This window comes from Petaurus breviceps, unplaced genomic scaffold (assembly GCF_028583685.1).
Source record: "Petaurus breviceps papuanus isolate PSGF00001 unplaced genomic scaffold, PetGlider_PUasm1.0 90205, whole genome shotgun sequence".
Taxonomy (NCBI): domain Eukaryota; kingdom Metazoa; phylum Chordata; class Mammalia; order Diprotodontia; family Petauridae; genus Petaurus; species Petaurus breviceps.
Window position 1 is genome coordinate 1,388,753 of NW_027187196.1, and position 18,780 is coordinate 1,407,532.

An 18,780-nucleotide genomic window follows, 5' to 3' on the forward strand; every position below is an offset into this window, starting at 1 on the left:
AGAAATTAGAGGTTTATTTAAAAAAAGGTAAACAAAACTATAAGCCGATTCTTAGAAAAGACTAACAAAATGGATAAATGTTTAAACAAAGTATTAAAAAAGTTAGAAAATCAAGTAAACAAAATAGCTAATTAATGAGGTGAAATCTTAAGAAAACTAAAAGAAATAAAAAGAATCATTAACTATATGTGACTAAAAATAGAACTAAAAAAAGAAATCACTTCCAAAGGATTACCTTTAAAAGTAAAAAAAAAAATCTAATCTAAAAGAGCATCAAATAAAGATATTACATAATGTATTCTCAGAAAAGAAAATAAAATGATTTGTAACAAATTACCAAGGAAAAAATATTCTGGTCCTGATGGACTCGGACTCCCTCGAGTTCAATTATTACATCTGCATATGATTCTCAGACCTATATATCCAGACTTAAATTCTCTCTTGATCTTCAGTCTCCTTTCACACAGTGTTTGTTAAATATCTTGAATTAGATGTTCTATATACACTCCAAACTCAACACATTTAAAAGAGAACTTTTTTTCTCCTACATCCTGATTTCTTCCCAATAGATAGGCATAGATAGAGATACATTTATGTGTGTGTGTTTATAATCTTTATATGTAAAATGAGAAACTATATGAACAGTTCTCAGAAAAAAATAATTGAGCAACTACAAACTATTAACAACTATATGATAGGCTTCAAATAATTGATAAGAGAAATGCAAATCTTAACATTATTGGACTTTTACCTAATTACCAGAAAATTGGCAGATATGACTAGAAAAAAACAGAAAATAACAAAGGTGATTAAAGATCGGAATAGTCAATGTTGGAAGAACTGTGAGGGGCAGGTAGGTGGCACAGTGAATAGAGCAACAGCCCTAGAGTCAGGAGGACCTGAGTTCAAATCTGGCCTCAGACACTTAACACACACACACACACACACACACACACACACACACACACTAGCCGTGTGACCTTGGGCAAGTCATTTAGCCCCAACTGTCCTCCAAAAAGCTAAAAAAAAAAGAAGAAAAAGAAAAAGGAAGAATTGTGGAAATACAGACACACTAAATGCATTGTTTGTAGAGCTACAACCATTCCAGAATGCAGTTTGGAATTATTCAAATACAGTGGTGATTATATCCATACATTTTGACCCAGGTATTATTCTGACAGGCATATACCCAAGAAGATAAATATTTATAAAAAACACTTTTTTTGGTAGGAAAGAACTGGGAACAAAATAGACAGACATGGATTGGGGAATGGTGAAATAAACTGTGGCACATGCAACACTGTTGTGCCCTAAGAAATGGTAAATAGGGGGGTGGAGCCAAGATGGCAGAGTAGAAGCACTACCTCCCTAGGGCTCCAGCTTCCACCTTCCCCAATCCATGTAAAAAGGGGACTCTAAACAAACATTGGAGCTGCAGAACCCACAAAATGACAGAGAGAAGCTAACCTCCCGCTGAGGACATCCCAGCAGGCCAGCAGGAATCCCGCACAGCACTCTGGGAGCTGAGCCCAGCCCCATGTCCAGGCTTTAGTCCCAGGGTGGCCCTGACCAGCCACAGGCCAGAGGGACTCCAGATCAGCAGCAGGGGTGGCAGTTTCCAGATTTATCAACACATAGATGCAAAAGACAAGGTGAGAGGTCAGTGCAGTCTGGACTTTGGGACTAGTAAGTGGGAATGTGTGGCTTTTACCCCCAGGGCAAGAAACTGCTGAGACACTGGTACAGCCAGCCAGGGCCACATGGTGGCTTCAGCTCGTGGCCTGCAGAGTGTAGGGGGACCAAGCACCAGTCTGAGGGGTAATCGCTCTTGCTTTAACACGCTTGGATCTGGATTGCAGTCTGGGGGTGGAGGTTCTGGGGTGTGTGTCCAGCTTGCCAGAGCAGGTGGAGACCTCAGAGAGGGCACCCATCTAATACCTCTGGCAGCTGAGAAAACCCCAGCATTTGGTACGAAGCTCCCCTGTCTAGTAGCAGAGTCCTACTGTGGCAAAAAGCCCAAAAGTCAAGTAACTGAGTGCCAAAATGAGCAGGCAAAGGAAACAAAGCAGACAGAAGATTCCAACATTAGACTCCTATTTTGGGGACAAGAAGGAGCAAGGCATGGAACAGGAGGAAGACAGTGAAGTCAGAACTCCTGCACCAAAAGCTTCAAAGGAAAATATAAGCTAGTTACAGGCCATAGAGGACCTTAGGAAGCAGATAAGAAAAGTGGAGGAAAAACTGGGAAGAGAAATGAGAACGACGCAAGAAAGTTACGAAATGAGAGTCAACAGCCTGACTGAGGAAAATAACACCTTAAAAAATAGACTAATTCAAATGGCAAAGGAGGCTCAAAAAGGCAATGAGGAGAAGAATGCCTTAAAAAGCTGAATTTGACAGATGGAAAAAGAATCTCAAAAGCTCAATGAGGAGAATCATTGCTTCAGAATTAGATTGGAGCAAATGGAAGCTAATGACTTTATGAGAAATCAAGATGCTGTTAAACAGATCCAAACCAATGGAAGAATAGAAGGCAGTGTGAAATATCTCATGGGAAAAAACACTGACCTGGAAAATAGATCCAGGAAAGATCATTTAAAAATTATTGGACTACCTGAAAGCCATGACCAAAGTAAGAACCTAGAAATCATCCTCCAGGAAGTTCTCAAAAAAACTGCCCTGATGTTTTAGTACCAGAGGGCAAAACAGAGGTTGAAAGAATCCACCGATCACCTCCTGAAAAAGGTCCCAAAAAGAAAACTCCTAGGAATATTATAGCCAGGTTCCGGGATTTCCAGATTAAGAGAGAATATTACAAGCAGCCAGGAAGAAACAATTTGAATATTGTGGAAACACAATCAGGATAACCCAGGATCTGGCAGCTTCTACACTGAGGGATCGAAGGGCTTGGAATGTGATATTCCAGAGGTCAAGGGAGCTAGGATTAAAACCAAGAGTCACCTACCCAGCAAAACTGAGTATCATGTTTCAGGGGAAAATATGGTCATTCAGTGGAAGAGAGGACTTTCAAGCATTCTTGCTGAAAAAACCAGAGTTGAATAGAAAATTTGACATTCAGATATGAGAAGCATGAGAAGGTAAACAGGGAAAAGAAATCATAAGGAACTTATCAAAGTTGAACTATTAACATTTCCACATGGATAAACAATAATTGTAACTTATGAAACTTTTCTCAGTAGTTGAAGAGATTTGAAATATGTGTGTGTGTCTATATATGAGGGTATATGGGCATATGAATACATATGTGAATGTGTGTATATATGTTTACAGGTATACATAGATAGAGGGCACAGGACCAATTTAACGGGAAGTTATGATACTTAAAAGATGAAAATAAGAGGTCAGAGGAATTAATGAGAGGAGATGGGGAGAGACAGATTGGGGCAAACTGTTTCATACAGAAGAGGCAAGGGAAAATGGTTGCAGCGGGGGGGGCGAGGAATGGGAGGGCAGGGGGGAGTGGGTCAACCTTGTTTACATTGAATCTGGCTTGAGGAGGCAGTGAAATACACATTAAATAGGGTATCTCACCCTCCAGGAGAATAGGGGGGAAGGGGATGAGAGGGGGGATGATGGAGGGGAGGGAAGTTGGAAGTACCCACTTTTGAAAAGCGACGGGATCAAAGTGGAGAGTAGAGCAGGTGGGAGGTGGGATAGGAGGGAGAGAAATGTAGTCAGTCTTTTATAATATATCTACTATGTTATTGTTGTGCATTAGACACACATGTACAACCTATACTGAGCTGCTTGTCTTCCCAGTAGGGGTGAGTGGCAAGGAAGGAAGGGAATGAATCTGGAATTAAAAGTTTTAAAATCAAATATTCAAATATATATGTGTGTGTGTGTATATATGTATATATATATATATATATATATATACTATTATTAATACCATCTTACATGTAATTGGGAAATAAGATGTACAGGCACTGAGGCACAGAGATCCACTGGAAAAGTTGAAAGGGGTATGGGAGAGGATATGGGAGAGAGCAGATTGGAGGAGGGGATATCCTGTGGGACTGCTATTTTGGGGCGGTGGGTAGGGGAAAAACGGGGAGAAAAATTTGTAACTCAAAATCTGGCAGAAATGAATGATGTAAATCATAAGTTAATAAAGCATTTGAAAAAAGAAATGGTAAATATGAAAACATAGAAAAACATGGAAAGACTTACATAAATTAATGCAAAGTGAAGCAAGCAAAATCAAGAAAACAAAACACATAGACAACAACAATGTAAATGGAAGCAAACCACAAGATAACTAAAAATAACTGCTGCAGAATCACAAGGAAAAAGCTTCGTCTAAAAGAAAAGATATAACAAGACACTTCCTTTCACTCTTCCATAAAGGTGGGAGGTCTATGGGTGTACAGCATTGCATTTGTTCAATTATTTTCAATGTACCAATTTTTCATGATTTTTTTCTTTTTTTCTAAATAATTCTTTGTTATAAGTGATGTCTCTCTGAGAGGGTTACGGGAAGAACTGCCCGAGGAATTCTGGCAATGTATAAACAAATTTTATCAATAAAAATTACTTTTAGAAGAAAGCAATGTAAGGAATAACACAAGAAGAATGGGTTGGACAGTCAGAGCTTCGCATACAATGATTTTTGCTTGTTTTTTTCTGCATCGTATATAGAAATGTTCTTCTTTGTGTTTAAGTTCAAAGCGAGAAAAATAAAACTTTTCAAAATAGAAGAGGTAGCATGTGAAACAGGACTGACAGGTTAGTCAATATTTCAACAGATAGAAGCAGGATTCCAGGAAAAGGGAATAGGATAGTATAGGTAAAGACATAAGATTTGGGAAGTTTAACAAGACCAATATATGTATGGTATACATCTAAGTAATAACAACTGTATTTGCTTAATGAATTATTAGGGAGATGTTTCTCTCACACATCTTCCCATGGATGTGTCTTTAATGCTCCAAAGTGGGTACATCTGATCTGGCCACTTAAATGATTAAATTATGCTCTTAGGGGGAAAAAAATCCTTTACTATTCTATCACATCAGATCTGTCCCTACCTTGTGCTCATTAATGAGCCGTTAGGAGATTTTTTTTCATGGAAAACATGTAAGTACAATAGAATTTTCCTGAAAATTAATTGTGTGCTCTATAAGCTTGAAAGTATGGTATATTATTCTTGCTTTTTTATATGACTTCCCTCAGATGATGTTATTTGTAAGTATAATTTTGTAATAAAGGGAAAACAAGGATGGATGCTGAAAAAGAATGGATTTTCAGGATTTGCTATAAAATTAATATAATATTTCACCATAAAAAGCATGAAGAGTACAATGGCACAGTTACAGGTTTTAAAAATGGTGATTACATTCATAAAAAATAAAAATAACAATGCAAAGCTTAATATGATGGTACAAATTAATGAATACTAAATTAATGGTCAGACTCTTTCCCAAAGGTTGTTATTCCTTTAGCTATTTATCAGGATTTTTTGTTTCCCTAACATGAACAATCTTTAGTGTACCTTAAATTCCAAAAATAATAGTTTTTAGGGATAAAAATAAATATGGCACATTCATTTTTAAACTTATCTTTTTGAGTTGGTTTTTAGAAGATATATCATTTACTTATAAAAAATTATTCATTCCTTTATTTAGATATAGATTATACTAAAAAAAGACATTTTACCAACCCAAATCCAGACAATTACCCCATCCCTTCCTCTGAATACAGTTAAGTAAAGCACTATTTCAAACATTTATATGTTCTATAGTTATATACACCACATTTTGTTCAGGCATTCCCCAATTGTTAAGCATGGGCATCATTCCCCGTTTCTGTTACTGCAATTAATATTGCTATCAATATTTTTGTACACATGGATCTTTTCTTTCTATCAACATATTCTGACTTGGTAGTGGTATCTCTGGATCAAAGGGTATGACTAATCTAATAAATGTTTAGTTTGAATTGTTTACCAGAATGATTGAACAAAATTGATAGTCTTCCAACATTAAATTTCCCCACTTTTTACCTTTTGTGCCAATTTGATGGAAGGGAAGTTAAATCTCAGAGTTCTTTTCATTTTCACTTGTCTTATTATTAGTTATTTTGGACAAATTTTTAGATGACTGCTAACAGCTTTCATTTCTTCTTTTGAAAACTATATTTTTAACTAGATAAGGAAGAATTACATATAGGATATGTACTGCCCACATAAAATGTGTATATTTGCTCATATGGGTTGTCAAAATATGGTTCCTGGGGAGGCATGGATAGAAATCTATGGGATCTTGCCCACTCATTTCCAAAACAGACTTTAATTGCAGCCTGATACAAAATAGGAGAAGGGACCACAAGGGTGGCAGGCCACTCTCTTCTTCTCTGAGAGCCAGGGCTACTAGACTAGAATTATAGCTATCGTCCCCACCCCCTGAATATTGCTGGCATAGGGGCATGATGTTTGAGGTTCAAAACAACACATCTACTAGTATTCCCTAATCACTATGCCTTGAACGGGAAAGCATAACTTCAAGCTTACACTTATTGGCTTGATTATTCTAGTTATTCAGAAGGCCATCAGAGAAAACCCATATATCCAAGTAGATAGGAAACAGAAGTTATACAGATTCAAATATCAGACAACACAGGGAATGAACACATACCACTGAGAATGTGATATCTCACCCAAAGGGAAATTTCCTGAAGTCTCTAGGGAGGCAAGTTGGAAATCTGAGACATGTTGAGTCATCTGCCTTACACCTGCCACTTCCCCAAGTCTTTTTTCTTTCCTTACCCAAAGAGAGTCTGGGAAGCATGTGTCTCTACAATGAAGAAGAAATGGAATATTGCTTTTGCAAATCTCTTGAACCAAAGAAAGCTAATATTGCAGTCCCCAATGTGTGACATAAGGAAGTAGAAATGGTAGCAAAGAAAACAAAGGCAGGAAGACTATGCTAGAATATACAACGTATACACAGAGGAGGTCTGTGCTAAATACAATGCTAAAGGCTTTGAGAAATTAATTCTAGAAATATCCAAAAAGGCAGAAGAAACCAAATGCTCAGAAAAAGCTATGGACATTACTACTACTGAAAAGGGTAGTGAAAATGTTAACAATTCCTATACCTACTTTCCCAGCTCTACCAAATTTTTATGAGAATAATACTGATATCTATCATGGGCAGTCTTGATAAATGCATGAGAAGGAAGCAGGTGGTTTTCATAAATGATATTATACAGCACATCATTGCTCTACAGTCACATAATTAAGTAAAAAGAACAAAGAACACATCCGCTGAGGTGGTTTTACTGGAGTGTGGCTGCTGCGTATGCTTCAGCTTCTTGGAGTCACAGGGGAGAGCCAAACCTGTTTGAGGGTAACCGACAGGCCTCAGAGCTACCAGTGAATTAGGGGGATGGCTACCCCAAGCATTGTGAATACTCCCATGGAGGAACAGGGAGATGAGAACAATTTGTTCCAACAGCCATGAAGGTAGCTGAAGTAGGGGACATGGAACATTTAGAGCCTGGTCAGACACTAAAAATGCCAATCATCCTGGCTTTTGTCCTGCCACTGTATTTCAATGACTCAGGAAGACAGAGTGAGGCTGATGACTTTGTGCAACTCTGTCTCACTTAAGTCATGATGTCATTGGTTCTTTTAGAAAACAAAGGACGAACAACTACAAAGAATACAAAATACTACTGCATGTATTGGTTTTGTGAATCAATATACATTATTAAGCACCTACAAATGCAAGGCAGTGAGGCAGTCAACTAGCATTTTTAAAGTACCTATTACATAGGTGGCAGGCTCTGTGCTAAGTACTATGCTAGGAAATACTTATACAAAGAAAACCAAAACCTCAACAAGCTTCCATTTTATTAGGATTAGGGGGATGTGCTCAGTTAGAAAACAAAAAGGCAGATGTCCTGTAATTTGAAGACACCAAGAACAGCACAAACAATAAGGGAAGGCTGGGTATAAGAGACAGCAGCAGTGATGTTCTTGGGAACAAGACAAAGATTAGAAAAGGCAGAGATAAGGAAAATGAATAGCAGTGACTCTCTCAATGGCCAGGTTGGCATTTCTATCTGTATGGTCCACAGGTGTTTCAAACTCATCATGTCCAAAATGTAGTTCACTATCCTTTATCCAGATCATCTCCCCACCTACACTCTACATTCCAGTAACACTGAACTATTTGTTCCTCATCCTGTGCTTTTGTATAAGCTTTCTCCCATGCCTGAAATATTCTTCCTCCTTACTGCTGCTTCTTAGAATCATTATCTTCCTTCAAGGTTCAAAAGAATCTGCCAGTTGTTAGGGATCTCTCCTCCAAAAATTAGAGTGTACTTACAGAACCACAGAATTTAGAGCTGGAAGGGATATCAGGAACCATCTGGTCTAAGCCACATCCCAAAGGAATCCCCACAATTATATACCCAACAAGTGGTCATCAGACTTCTACTTAAGGACCTCCAGTGGAAGATGTAGGGAAATTGGAACACTAATGCATTGTTGGTGGTGTTGTAAATTAATCCAAACATTCTGGAAAGCAATGTAGGGCTATAAAACTGCATACCCTTTGATCCAACAATACCACTACTAGGTCTGTATCCCAAAGAGATTATAAAAAGAGGAAAGGACCTACATTTACAAAAATATTTATAGCAGCTCTTTTTTGTGGTGGCAAAGATTTAGAAATTGAGAGGATGACCATCAGTTGAGTAATGGTTAAACAAGTTGTGATATATGAATGTAATGAAATACTATGGTACCATAAGAAATGATGAGCAGGAGAATATTAGAAAAACCTAGAAAGATTTATAATGGAGTCCAAACAGAACTGCCCCCAGCCCCAATATCCAAACTTCACTACAGGCTCACTGTATCTACCTAGGCCCCCGACCCCCATCATTGTTCTAACTTATGCCTCACTGCTCACTAGAACAAGCGCGTCCCTGAACTCTTAGTTCCCACAAAAACAGCAGGAATGCCCATGTGATAGAAACCCAGCACTCCCCCTAGACCCTTTCCTATGAGAACAAGGTGTGCGATCACAATTGCATCATCCATTAGTCCAAGACAGGACCACAATATCTAACTATTCATCTTGACCAGACAAGACCACAACAGGTGGCCTATCAGAAGACAAGCACCACCAGGATGCTTCACCACCTCACTGTAGGAGGGGCCGGCCCACCCTATATTACTGCCTGTGCAGTGACAGTAAAGAACTGACCTACAGTAAACCCATGATGTAGAAAGGCTTATTATATTATGGTTACCACATATACAAACTTCCCGAACTGTGTGCATTACAGGTAACCACATGCACAGTTACAATAAGGCGGTGGACCCCTTGTCTGTTACTTAGTCCCTCAACAAACCCCTCCTGCCTTCTTAATATTAATCACATTCCTCTATTCTATGTAAATCTTGATTATGTCATCAGCATCATATTCTCTATAAGTTGCTAAAATCCCTCTAAGGGACTTAGACACTTTCCAGAGGATGAAACTTCAAAACTGTAATACATCTTTCCAACTGGGTGGAGTGGATCTGAGTCTTTGTAATTCCTTAGAGATGACCCACCTCAACACAACTCGAATGACATCACTTACTTGAACTGATCCTGAGTGACTTGAGTAGAACCAGGAAACACTGTGCACAGTAACAGCAATACCATGTGATGATCAATGATCTCCAAAAGACTCATGATGGAAAATGCTATACACATCCAGAGACAGAACTACAGAGTCTGAATGCAGGTCGGAGTATGCCATTTAATCCTTTTTTTTTTACTTTCTTGTATTTTTTTCCCTTTTGTTCTGATTCTTCTCTCACTACTTGACTAATGTGGAAATATGTTTAATATGATTGTACATGAACAATCTATATCAAATTGCTTGCTGTCTTGGGGAGGGGAGGGGAGGGAGAAAAGAATGTGGAACTCAAAATCTTCTAAAAGTAAATGTTGAAACCGATTTTTATATGTAATTGAAAAAATAAAATACTATTAAGTAGCAAAAATCGAGAGAGAACAAAACAACAACAAAAAGACTTTCCGTGAGTGGAATCCCACCTCAGAGACACAGACATGTCTGTATATATTTTGTGTTTCTTCATCTCTGTATCTTAACTGTGTCCTAAGGCAAGCACAAGTCTCGTGATGGCAGGGACTGATATTTATTTATTTATTTTTCTCAAATGCTTTATTAAATTCTGATGTACATCAGTCATTTCTTCCAGATTTTGAGTTACAAATTTTCTCCCCGTTTTTCCCCTACCCACCACTCCAAAACAGCAGTCCCACAGATATCCCCTCCTCCAATCTGCTCTCTCCCATATCTTCTCCCATAACCCCTTCGACTTTTCCAGTGGGTCTCTATGCCCCAGTGCCTATATATCTTATTTCCCAATTAAATGTAAAATAGTATTAATTATATATATATATATATATATATATATATATATATACACAAATGTATTTTAAACATTTTATTTTAAAACTTTGAATTCCATATTCATTCCCTTCCTCCCTTGTCACCCACCCTTACTGGGAAGAAAAGCAGTTCAGTATAGGTTGTACATGTGTAGCTAATGCAAAACAATAACATGGTAGATATATTCTAAAAGACTGACTATATTTCCCTCCCTCCTATCCCACCTCCCACTTGTTCTGTTCTCTAGTTTGATCCCGTCCCTTTTCAAAAGTGGGTGCTTCTGACTTCCCTCCCCCCCAGCCTGCCCTCCCTTCCATCATCCCTCCTCTCATCCCCTTCCCCCCACTCTCCTGGAGAGTGAGATACCCTATTTAGTGTGTATTCATTCCCTCCCCAAGCCAAATTCAATGAGAATAAGGTTGACCCATTCCCTTTTGCCTTCCTATTCTTCCCCTCCATTGTAACCATTTTCCCTTGCCTCTTCTATATGAGATAGTTTACCCCATTCTGTCTCCCCATCTCCTCTCATTATATAACTCTCTCACCTCTTAATTTCACCTTTTAAGTATCATCCCTTCCTATTAAATTGGCCCTGTGCCCTCTATCTATGTATACCTGTAAACATATATACACACATTCACATATGTATTCATACGTCCGTATACCCTCCTATATAGACATATATATATATATATATATATATATATTTCTATTTCCTTCAACTATTTTCATACTGAGAAAAGTTTCATCAGTTACAATGTAGGAATGTTAATAGTTCAACTTTGATAAGTTCCTTATGATTTCTTTTCCCTGTTTACCTTCTCATGCTTCTCTTGCTTCTTGTGTCTGAATGTCAAATACCACTTGTGTCAGATTCTTCATGACCCCATGGGCCATAGCATGCCAATATTGTCCTAGGAGTCTTCTAAGTAAATCTACTAGAGTGATTTGCCATTTCGTTCTCCAATGTGTTAAGGCAAACACAAGTGACTTGCCCAGGGTCACACAGCTAATAAGTGTCTAAGGCTGGATTTGAATCAGGTTTTTCTGGCTCCTGGCCCAGCATTCCCTCTAGCTATCTCCAGCAAAGTATGAGTTTAAAAAATGGTTGCTGCATTGGGTTGAACTAGCTTTGGAAATGCCAACATCCAAACATACTGTATCTGAAGGTAGAATTAAGATGAAATTTAATTTGTGAACACTATCCCAGAAGAGAAAATTTTTCCATGCTAAGATTTATTGGACATGTCCAAATCCATGCAAGGTAGGGAGTATTTTTGTGGTCTGTCAACTACATTAAAATCTCTGTAGGGCGTAAAGAGGAAAGAAATAGCCAATTTTTACTGCATTATGGGAAAGGAAAAGAGGGAGGGAGGGAATAAAGACAGAGACAAAACATACTCTGTGTTCCTGATCCATGATTAGTCTGCCCATAAGGAGATAAGCTAGAAAATGAAATGTGCTGCTCAACAGAATCTTTGTCAAAAAAAAAAATCCAAGCACAGAGAATAGATGGTTTCTGTAGACTGATGAGAGGAAAGGGATACAACCAGAGAAAACAAGAATGGAGAAAAAGATGAAAGTTGTCAATTTAGTTGGAAGCTATAAACCTTACCCTACTCCAACCAAATTGCTTAGCAAAAGAAAAATGTTATTAGTGGCCACCATCACACCAGGAAAACACACCAGTGCCAAGTGAAGACTACAGAGAACAAGGAAACAGGTAAAGTCACAAAACATACAAATGACTTAACCCCTCATTGGAGAACTTTCTTTCCAACTATTAAAGCAATCTAAGGCCTAGAGAAACTTCAAATATGGAGTAAATTAAGGATAAGGGAAATAATAATAAGCCTCCCTCTTATTATCTCCACAGCAAGCCTTTCTAATAGGATCTCTTTCTTCTTTGTCACAGTTTTGATGAATTCTCTGAGAGCAAAATATCAATGTATGAAATGATTTGCGAATAAGAAATCAAGCATAATACCTAGCATAGCTAGCTGTGCAGCCAGCTTTTGGGCCGGAAAGACCTGCCTCTGACAATACTGGTTATGTGTCCACAGGTAAGTCACTTCACCTCAAGACCAAAAAATTATGGGGAGGGAGTTTCCACACCTATAAAACTCGATGTAGAATAAAACCAATCAATCAACAAGGATTTTTGAAAGACCTATAACAGGCCAGGCTACAGTGCTAAGCAACAGGAATATAAATACAAAAATGAGAACATGCTTGTCCTCAAGGATCTTACATGTCATTGGACTAAATGAAAATAAAACACAAGAAGAAATTTTCTGATACACCAGAAGATTTGTTTAATGGTGGCTCATGAAGTGAAGTGCAGAGACAGTATTATAGAAAGGTAAAACGATTTTGTTGTAATTTTTTTATATTTGTATTATTTGTCTTAAAGGTCCTCTTGAGCTGAACATACTTTGTTTTATTATTTATTTGAAAGTTGAAATGTAATCACTTCAAACTGCTTGTTCTTGTTTTCCTTAGGGATAATCTGGAATTAAATTGCTCACAAAGCCTCTGTCTACACAGCCATATTACTCAGATAATTGTGAAACTTGCTTCAATCTTCATGGCCCACATGCAACAGAAATGATACAGGTGAGTACACATGTTTACACAAGAGTGCAGAGGCTTTCTAGGACACTGAAAATATTTTCTATGTTTCTTCCTTTTTCATATATTTAAGATATCTTGTAAAAGTTGTTTCATGTGCTATCAGTACATGAAGTACTAGTGAATGGGTGCTAAGCTTTCAAGAGTGGCCACTGAGTGGTTCTTCTTCTTCAAGAATGTAACAGTCCAGGTCTCAGTTGGTGTCTGGGGAGCTGAGGTGAATGAGAAGTCCCTGCTGTTGCTGTTGCCGCAGCTGCCACCACTGCCCCTTCAGCCTCAGCCTCCTCAGAGTCTCCAGCATATTAACAGCTATGGAGAACTACATCAAAATTGAGAAAACTGGGGAAGGTATATAAGGGTCAGCATAAAACTACAGGTCAGGCGGTAGCCATGAATAAAATCAGATTAGAGAGTGAGGACAAGGACATTCCAAGTGCTGCAATTGGAGAAATTTCTCAGTTGAAAGAGCTTCCTCATCCTAACATTGTCAGCCTTCAAGATGTACTCATGGCAGGATGCTAGATTCTACCTCATTTTTGAATTTCTCTCTATGGACCTCAAGAAATACTTGGATTCTATCCTTCCTGGCCAGTATATGGATTCTTCCCTTTGTTTTAGTTTATTTGTTTTTTGGAGGGCAATTGGGGTTAGGTGACTTGCCCAAAGTCACACGGCTAGTAAGTGTGTCAAGCGTCTGAGGCTGGATTTGAACTCAGGTCCTCCTGACTCCAGGGCCGGTGCTCTATTCACTACATCACCTAGTTGCCCTGGATTATTCACTTATTAAAAGTTATTTGTACCAAATCTTAGAAGGCATTGTCTTCTGTCACTCACGAAGAGTTCTTCACAGAGATTTGAAACCTCACAATCTGTTAATAGATGATAAAGGTGTAATTAAGCTAGCCAACTTTGAACTTACACAGGCCTTTGGAATTCCTATATATACACATGAGGTGGTAACACTGTGGTACTAGTCTTCAGAGATGTTGCTGGGGTCTGCCAGGTATTTCACTCCCGTAGAAATTTGGAGTAAAGGCACAATATTTGCTGAATTAGCAACCAAGAAGCTCCTTTTCCACGGGCATTCTGAAATTGACCAACTCTTCCAAATCTTTAGGGCTTTGGGGACTCCTAATAATGAAATGTAGCCAGAAGTTGAGTCGCTGCAGGATTATAAGAATACATTCCCCAAGTGGAAACCAGGAAGTTTGAAGTCACATGTCAAGAACCTTGATGAAAACGGCATTGATCTGTGCTCTAAAATGTTGGACTATGATCCTGCCAAACGAATTTCTGGCAAAATGGCCTTGAACCATTCATATTTTCATGACCTGGGCAGTAAGATTAAGAACCTCTAGTTGTTCAGCCCAGTGATTCCTGGGGTTTTGTATCAAGAATGGATAATCCTCTTGTGATGTTAAGCTCTGTCAACATTTGTCTTTATACATGTGTTTCCTATCTCTGTTGTAAAATTGAAGCTGTCCTCTGTTTTTCCAAGGTGTTGCATAAAACCATAAATATCATTATAATGAGTAATGCTCTATATAGATCTCATCACTACAGCTGTTTTGTTTTCTATAAATAAAACTGTAAATCCAAAAAATATATATATATATAACAGTCCAGAGGATCTAAGTAACAGACAAATAACTAGGGTTTCCTTTTTATCTGTAACAAAAAAATTATCCATCCCTCGCCCCCTTCCTCAGTCACAGAAGTGAGAATTGTGGGTGGAGTGAGCCGTGCATGCGTTCTGGAACTAACAGGAACAGGATCTTGCCTGTTCTAGAGAAGGAGTGTTTCTGTGCTCTTTGTTCCTACTGGGGGAGGGGAGCCCTAAAGGGGCCCTAGGTACTCCAGTGAGAAAAGAGACAGGCTTCTTTATAGATGGGGAATTGTTTCCTGTGTCCATAGGAGCTCTTCAAAGTGACAGGTCACTTGAGGCCCAAGGAAATGCAGGCATGAGAAACTCATAGGTCTGCAGAAAGGAGGGCCTCAACTGACCAGATACCACCTAGGCAGAATAAGTCCCTGAGACATTTGCTTTTGAATTGGGAATGACTATGACCCCATTTCCACTATCCCCAAACACTCTCAACCACTATATCCTCAGGCCTGTCTTTGTCCTAAGGCAGTGAAGGAACCCCAAGCAATGGAGGCCATAGTTCCCAAACTGCCAAAAGGATAAAATGGAGCACGGCCAGATATTGTTACCAGACCCAAAGCCCTGGCTGCCTTGCTCTAGCCAGCTAAAAAGACTAACCCAGAAGCCTAGAGAACTTGCTTCCTAAAGATTCTTTCATGGATCAGATTTGCTCTTGTGCTTTGTAGCTTGAGGATTATTTTTTTCTGACGTTGCATGACTCAAGTATTTCCTCATTCAGCTTTAATTAGCTAATGTTGTGTTAAGTTGTTAGGAGCAATTAAGTACAGAATAGGACATTCCAAAAGGCAAAAAATTAGGCTTCCAACAAGAATAATTTATCTGGCAAAACGGAATATAATTCTATGGGCCAAGAATTCCAGATGAAAAGACAAAAGTGGGTACAAACTCTGACATACAAACACAGGAATCAAGAGAAATATAAAAAGGTAAATATGAGTAAGCAATCAGAAGGAATGTTTTAAGGAAAAAAGTGTTTTGCCTTCTAATGGGGGGCAGGGTAAGATTATTCAAGTGCCTCTTCAGAATCCTAATCTCATCAAGGGTCATGGAGACAAATCAAGTAAGACAAAAAGTATGAGAGCCATTTTATTACATTTTGATAATCTTAAAAGAAGAAAGGAAAAACAGAGAGGAAAGGATAGACTAGGGAAAGGGAAGAAACCTAGGGGAATTTCTTATTTCACATAATGGGGGTGGACCAGTAAAAGTTGACCAAGATCATACAGACATCATCATCAAAATTGGCATTTCTATAGCACTTAAAGGTTTGAAAAACATAGTTGACAGTATTTATGATCCCTGTTTGTGTCATTCACTTAATGAACATCTAGTTTAAGCTGTTGGCACCTTCAGTGGTGAATGACCCAACTAAACAAAGGTAACCAAAATCACATTACCAAGCAGATGGAGGACTACATATTTTCTCCAAATCCTCATGAACTCTCGAACCTCTAAAACAGGAATTATGTACAAGAAATGAAGGAACTTCAACTATCTCCGTGGTCTATGATACTAAGAACTCTAATGAACTCATAGCAGAGAAGGCAAATTCCTCACCCTGAAAGGGCTCACTCAGCATACCCTCCAACACACCTAGCACACTCCATCAACAGGGCTCCATAAGCCAACTCACAGGTTTACAAGAGAACTCAATTCTACTGCCTTGCCCTTCCTCACACCCTTCCACCATTCCCAGGGGCAGAAAAATAAATGGCAGAAGCTTGATCAGTTTACAAAATCAATGTGACACTGCTCTGTGCTGCAACAGAGTTCAGCCAAAGAATTTGGGACCTGTGACAGGGAACATATGTGGAGTTATGTGCATTCCAGTAGGCCTGCCGGAAAGAAGTCGGCATCCAGCTGGACAGTTGTTTCCCTCGCGCTCTCCCCCTCCCCTCCAGAAGGCATGGGAAGAGGCTGAGATAGTGTTGAGGTAAGTCCCTAGAAAAACCATAATGAAATAGGAGTCACAGAGTGATAGAAGAATATAAGAAAAAAGACTAAAATTACCCAAGATCTCAATAGGAAAAAAACTCAATTAAAGACCTTGAACATAAGTAGATAAACCAACAAGTAAGATATGAATAACAGAAAGAAATACAGCTTCAAAGTTAGTCTTGGCATCTATGAATAAATATGGAAAGACAAAGGATAGTGAATCAACACCTTTGATAAGGCAGAGGACTCAGTGGATTTCCAGTGGAGTATGAGACCACAGCAGGATGTTACTGAATGGTATAAAAGAGAAAAAAGAATTGTGAAAATGGAATTTATGGCCTACACAGCAAAAATAAATGGCTGAAGAGGAAACTTGAATCCATGGTGGCATCTCACCAAATAAACAAAAGAGAGAATAACTGAGAAAGCTCAGAAGGGAAGAACAATCTGGAAGGAATGCAGTCAAAAAAACAAAAATCAAAACCCCCCATTAACATTCAAAGAAAGCATGATCTCCATACAAGCAAAACATCTTGATCTGAAAGACAGGATGTATAAAGATGAGGTAAAGATTTCAGGTCTCTCAGAAGAAGAGGAAAAGTCAACAAACATGATGAACACAATGTAAGAAATAATGCAAGAAAACAATCCAGAACTCTATACACAGAAAACAACTACAGAATAAATCATAAGATACAAACTCCAAGACACATAACGGTTAAATTTAGGAATTCTAATAATGTACAAGAAATTCTCTAAATAACTAGGAGAAAGTCCTTAAAACAAGATTATATAACCGCCCACTCAGAAACCATAGGAGAAAATGGACTAATGTGTTACAAAGAAAACAGGAAGATCAAGATACAACTTAAGGTAATATGCCAGGCAGACCAAAGTCTAGTTATTAATAAAAAAAATGGACAAGCAATAAAAAGAAGCATTAGACACATTCCTAGCAAGAAAACCAGACTTAAGAAATTATTTGTTTTTCCAACACCCCAGATTACAGATGTACAAGAAAGGTAAAGAAATACATCAACCAAGCACAACAACGACAAAATAACAACAGCAAGACAATTATTAGATTTCTTTGTAAAAGTACACAAGAAGAGGCAGGGTGAAAGCAGAAGTGATAGAGGAACAAACCTTAGACATTATGGACTACACTTTACAAAAGCCTGTCTCCAGGTGAAAAAACATTTTTGGTGTGTGGGGAAGTAAACTGCAGAATGTGAGGGGATGTAAAGGGCAGGATAAAAGGAAGAAGATAAGAAAATAAGCAGTGTACCTTAATCACATCCAATAAAGAAAGAAAAAATAAGTCTTATTGTGTCTTGGGAAAAAGACAGTCTGCAGGAAAATTAATGAAGAGGCAAAGAGAGAGATTTCAAAAGGGGGAAAGGAATGGGGAAACCCTGTTTCACTGGAGAGAAGGGATACCACTGATGAATGCAGCCATGGGAGAAGACTCTATAAAGGGAGATGAGGGCCTTATAGTGGATAAAACCTGCAGGGATTTTGTGCTTAGAGAAACCAGTAATCCTGCCTCAGGAGACTAGGCATCAGAGCTCCTGTGGGCAATTACAGCCAGAAGAGTGAAAGAAAGCACAGACCTACAGAGGACCTTTCTTTTTTCTTTTTTTTAAAATTAATTTATTTGTTTACTTTTAGTTTACAAGATTCAATTCCACAATTCCTTGAGTTTCACATTTTGTCCCCCTCCCTCCCCTCCCCACCATGGCGGCATATAGTCAAGTACAGGATCTGTAAATACTTTCACATTATGCATTAGTCAGGTTATAAAGACGGATTGTATCAGATGGAATGAAAAATGGTAAAGAGGACATAAAACCAAATAAGAAAAGAAGAAAGATCAGGTATTTTCCTTCCATCTGGATATAAACTCAGTTCTTTCTAGTTCTTTCTCTGGATGCACACATTTCTCTCTATCATGAGTCTTTTGGGATTGACTTATATCACTGCATTGCTGAGAAGAGTCCAGTCTATCAAAGTTGGTCATCACACATACGTTGTGTCTGTAATTGTGTACAAATTTCTCCTGCTTCTACTCTTCTCACTCAGCTTCATTTCATATAAGCCTC

General features: G+C 38.4%; 1 pseudogene; it reads left to right on the forward strand.

Annotated features, from left to right (window-relative positions):
- Positions 1-13,385: 13,385 nt before the first annotated feature.
- LOC138176820 (cyclin-dependent kinase 1-like) lies at positions 13,386-14,575 on the forward strand (annotated as a pseudogene).
- The last annotated feature ends 4,205 nt before the right edge of the window (positions 14,576-18,780 follow it).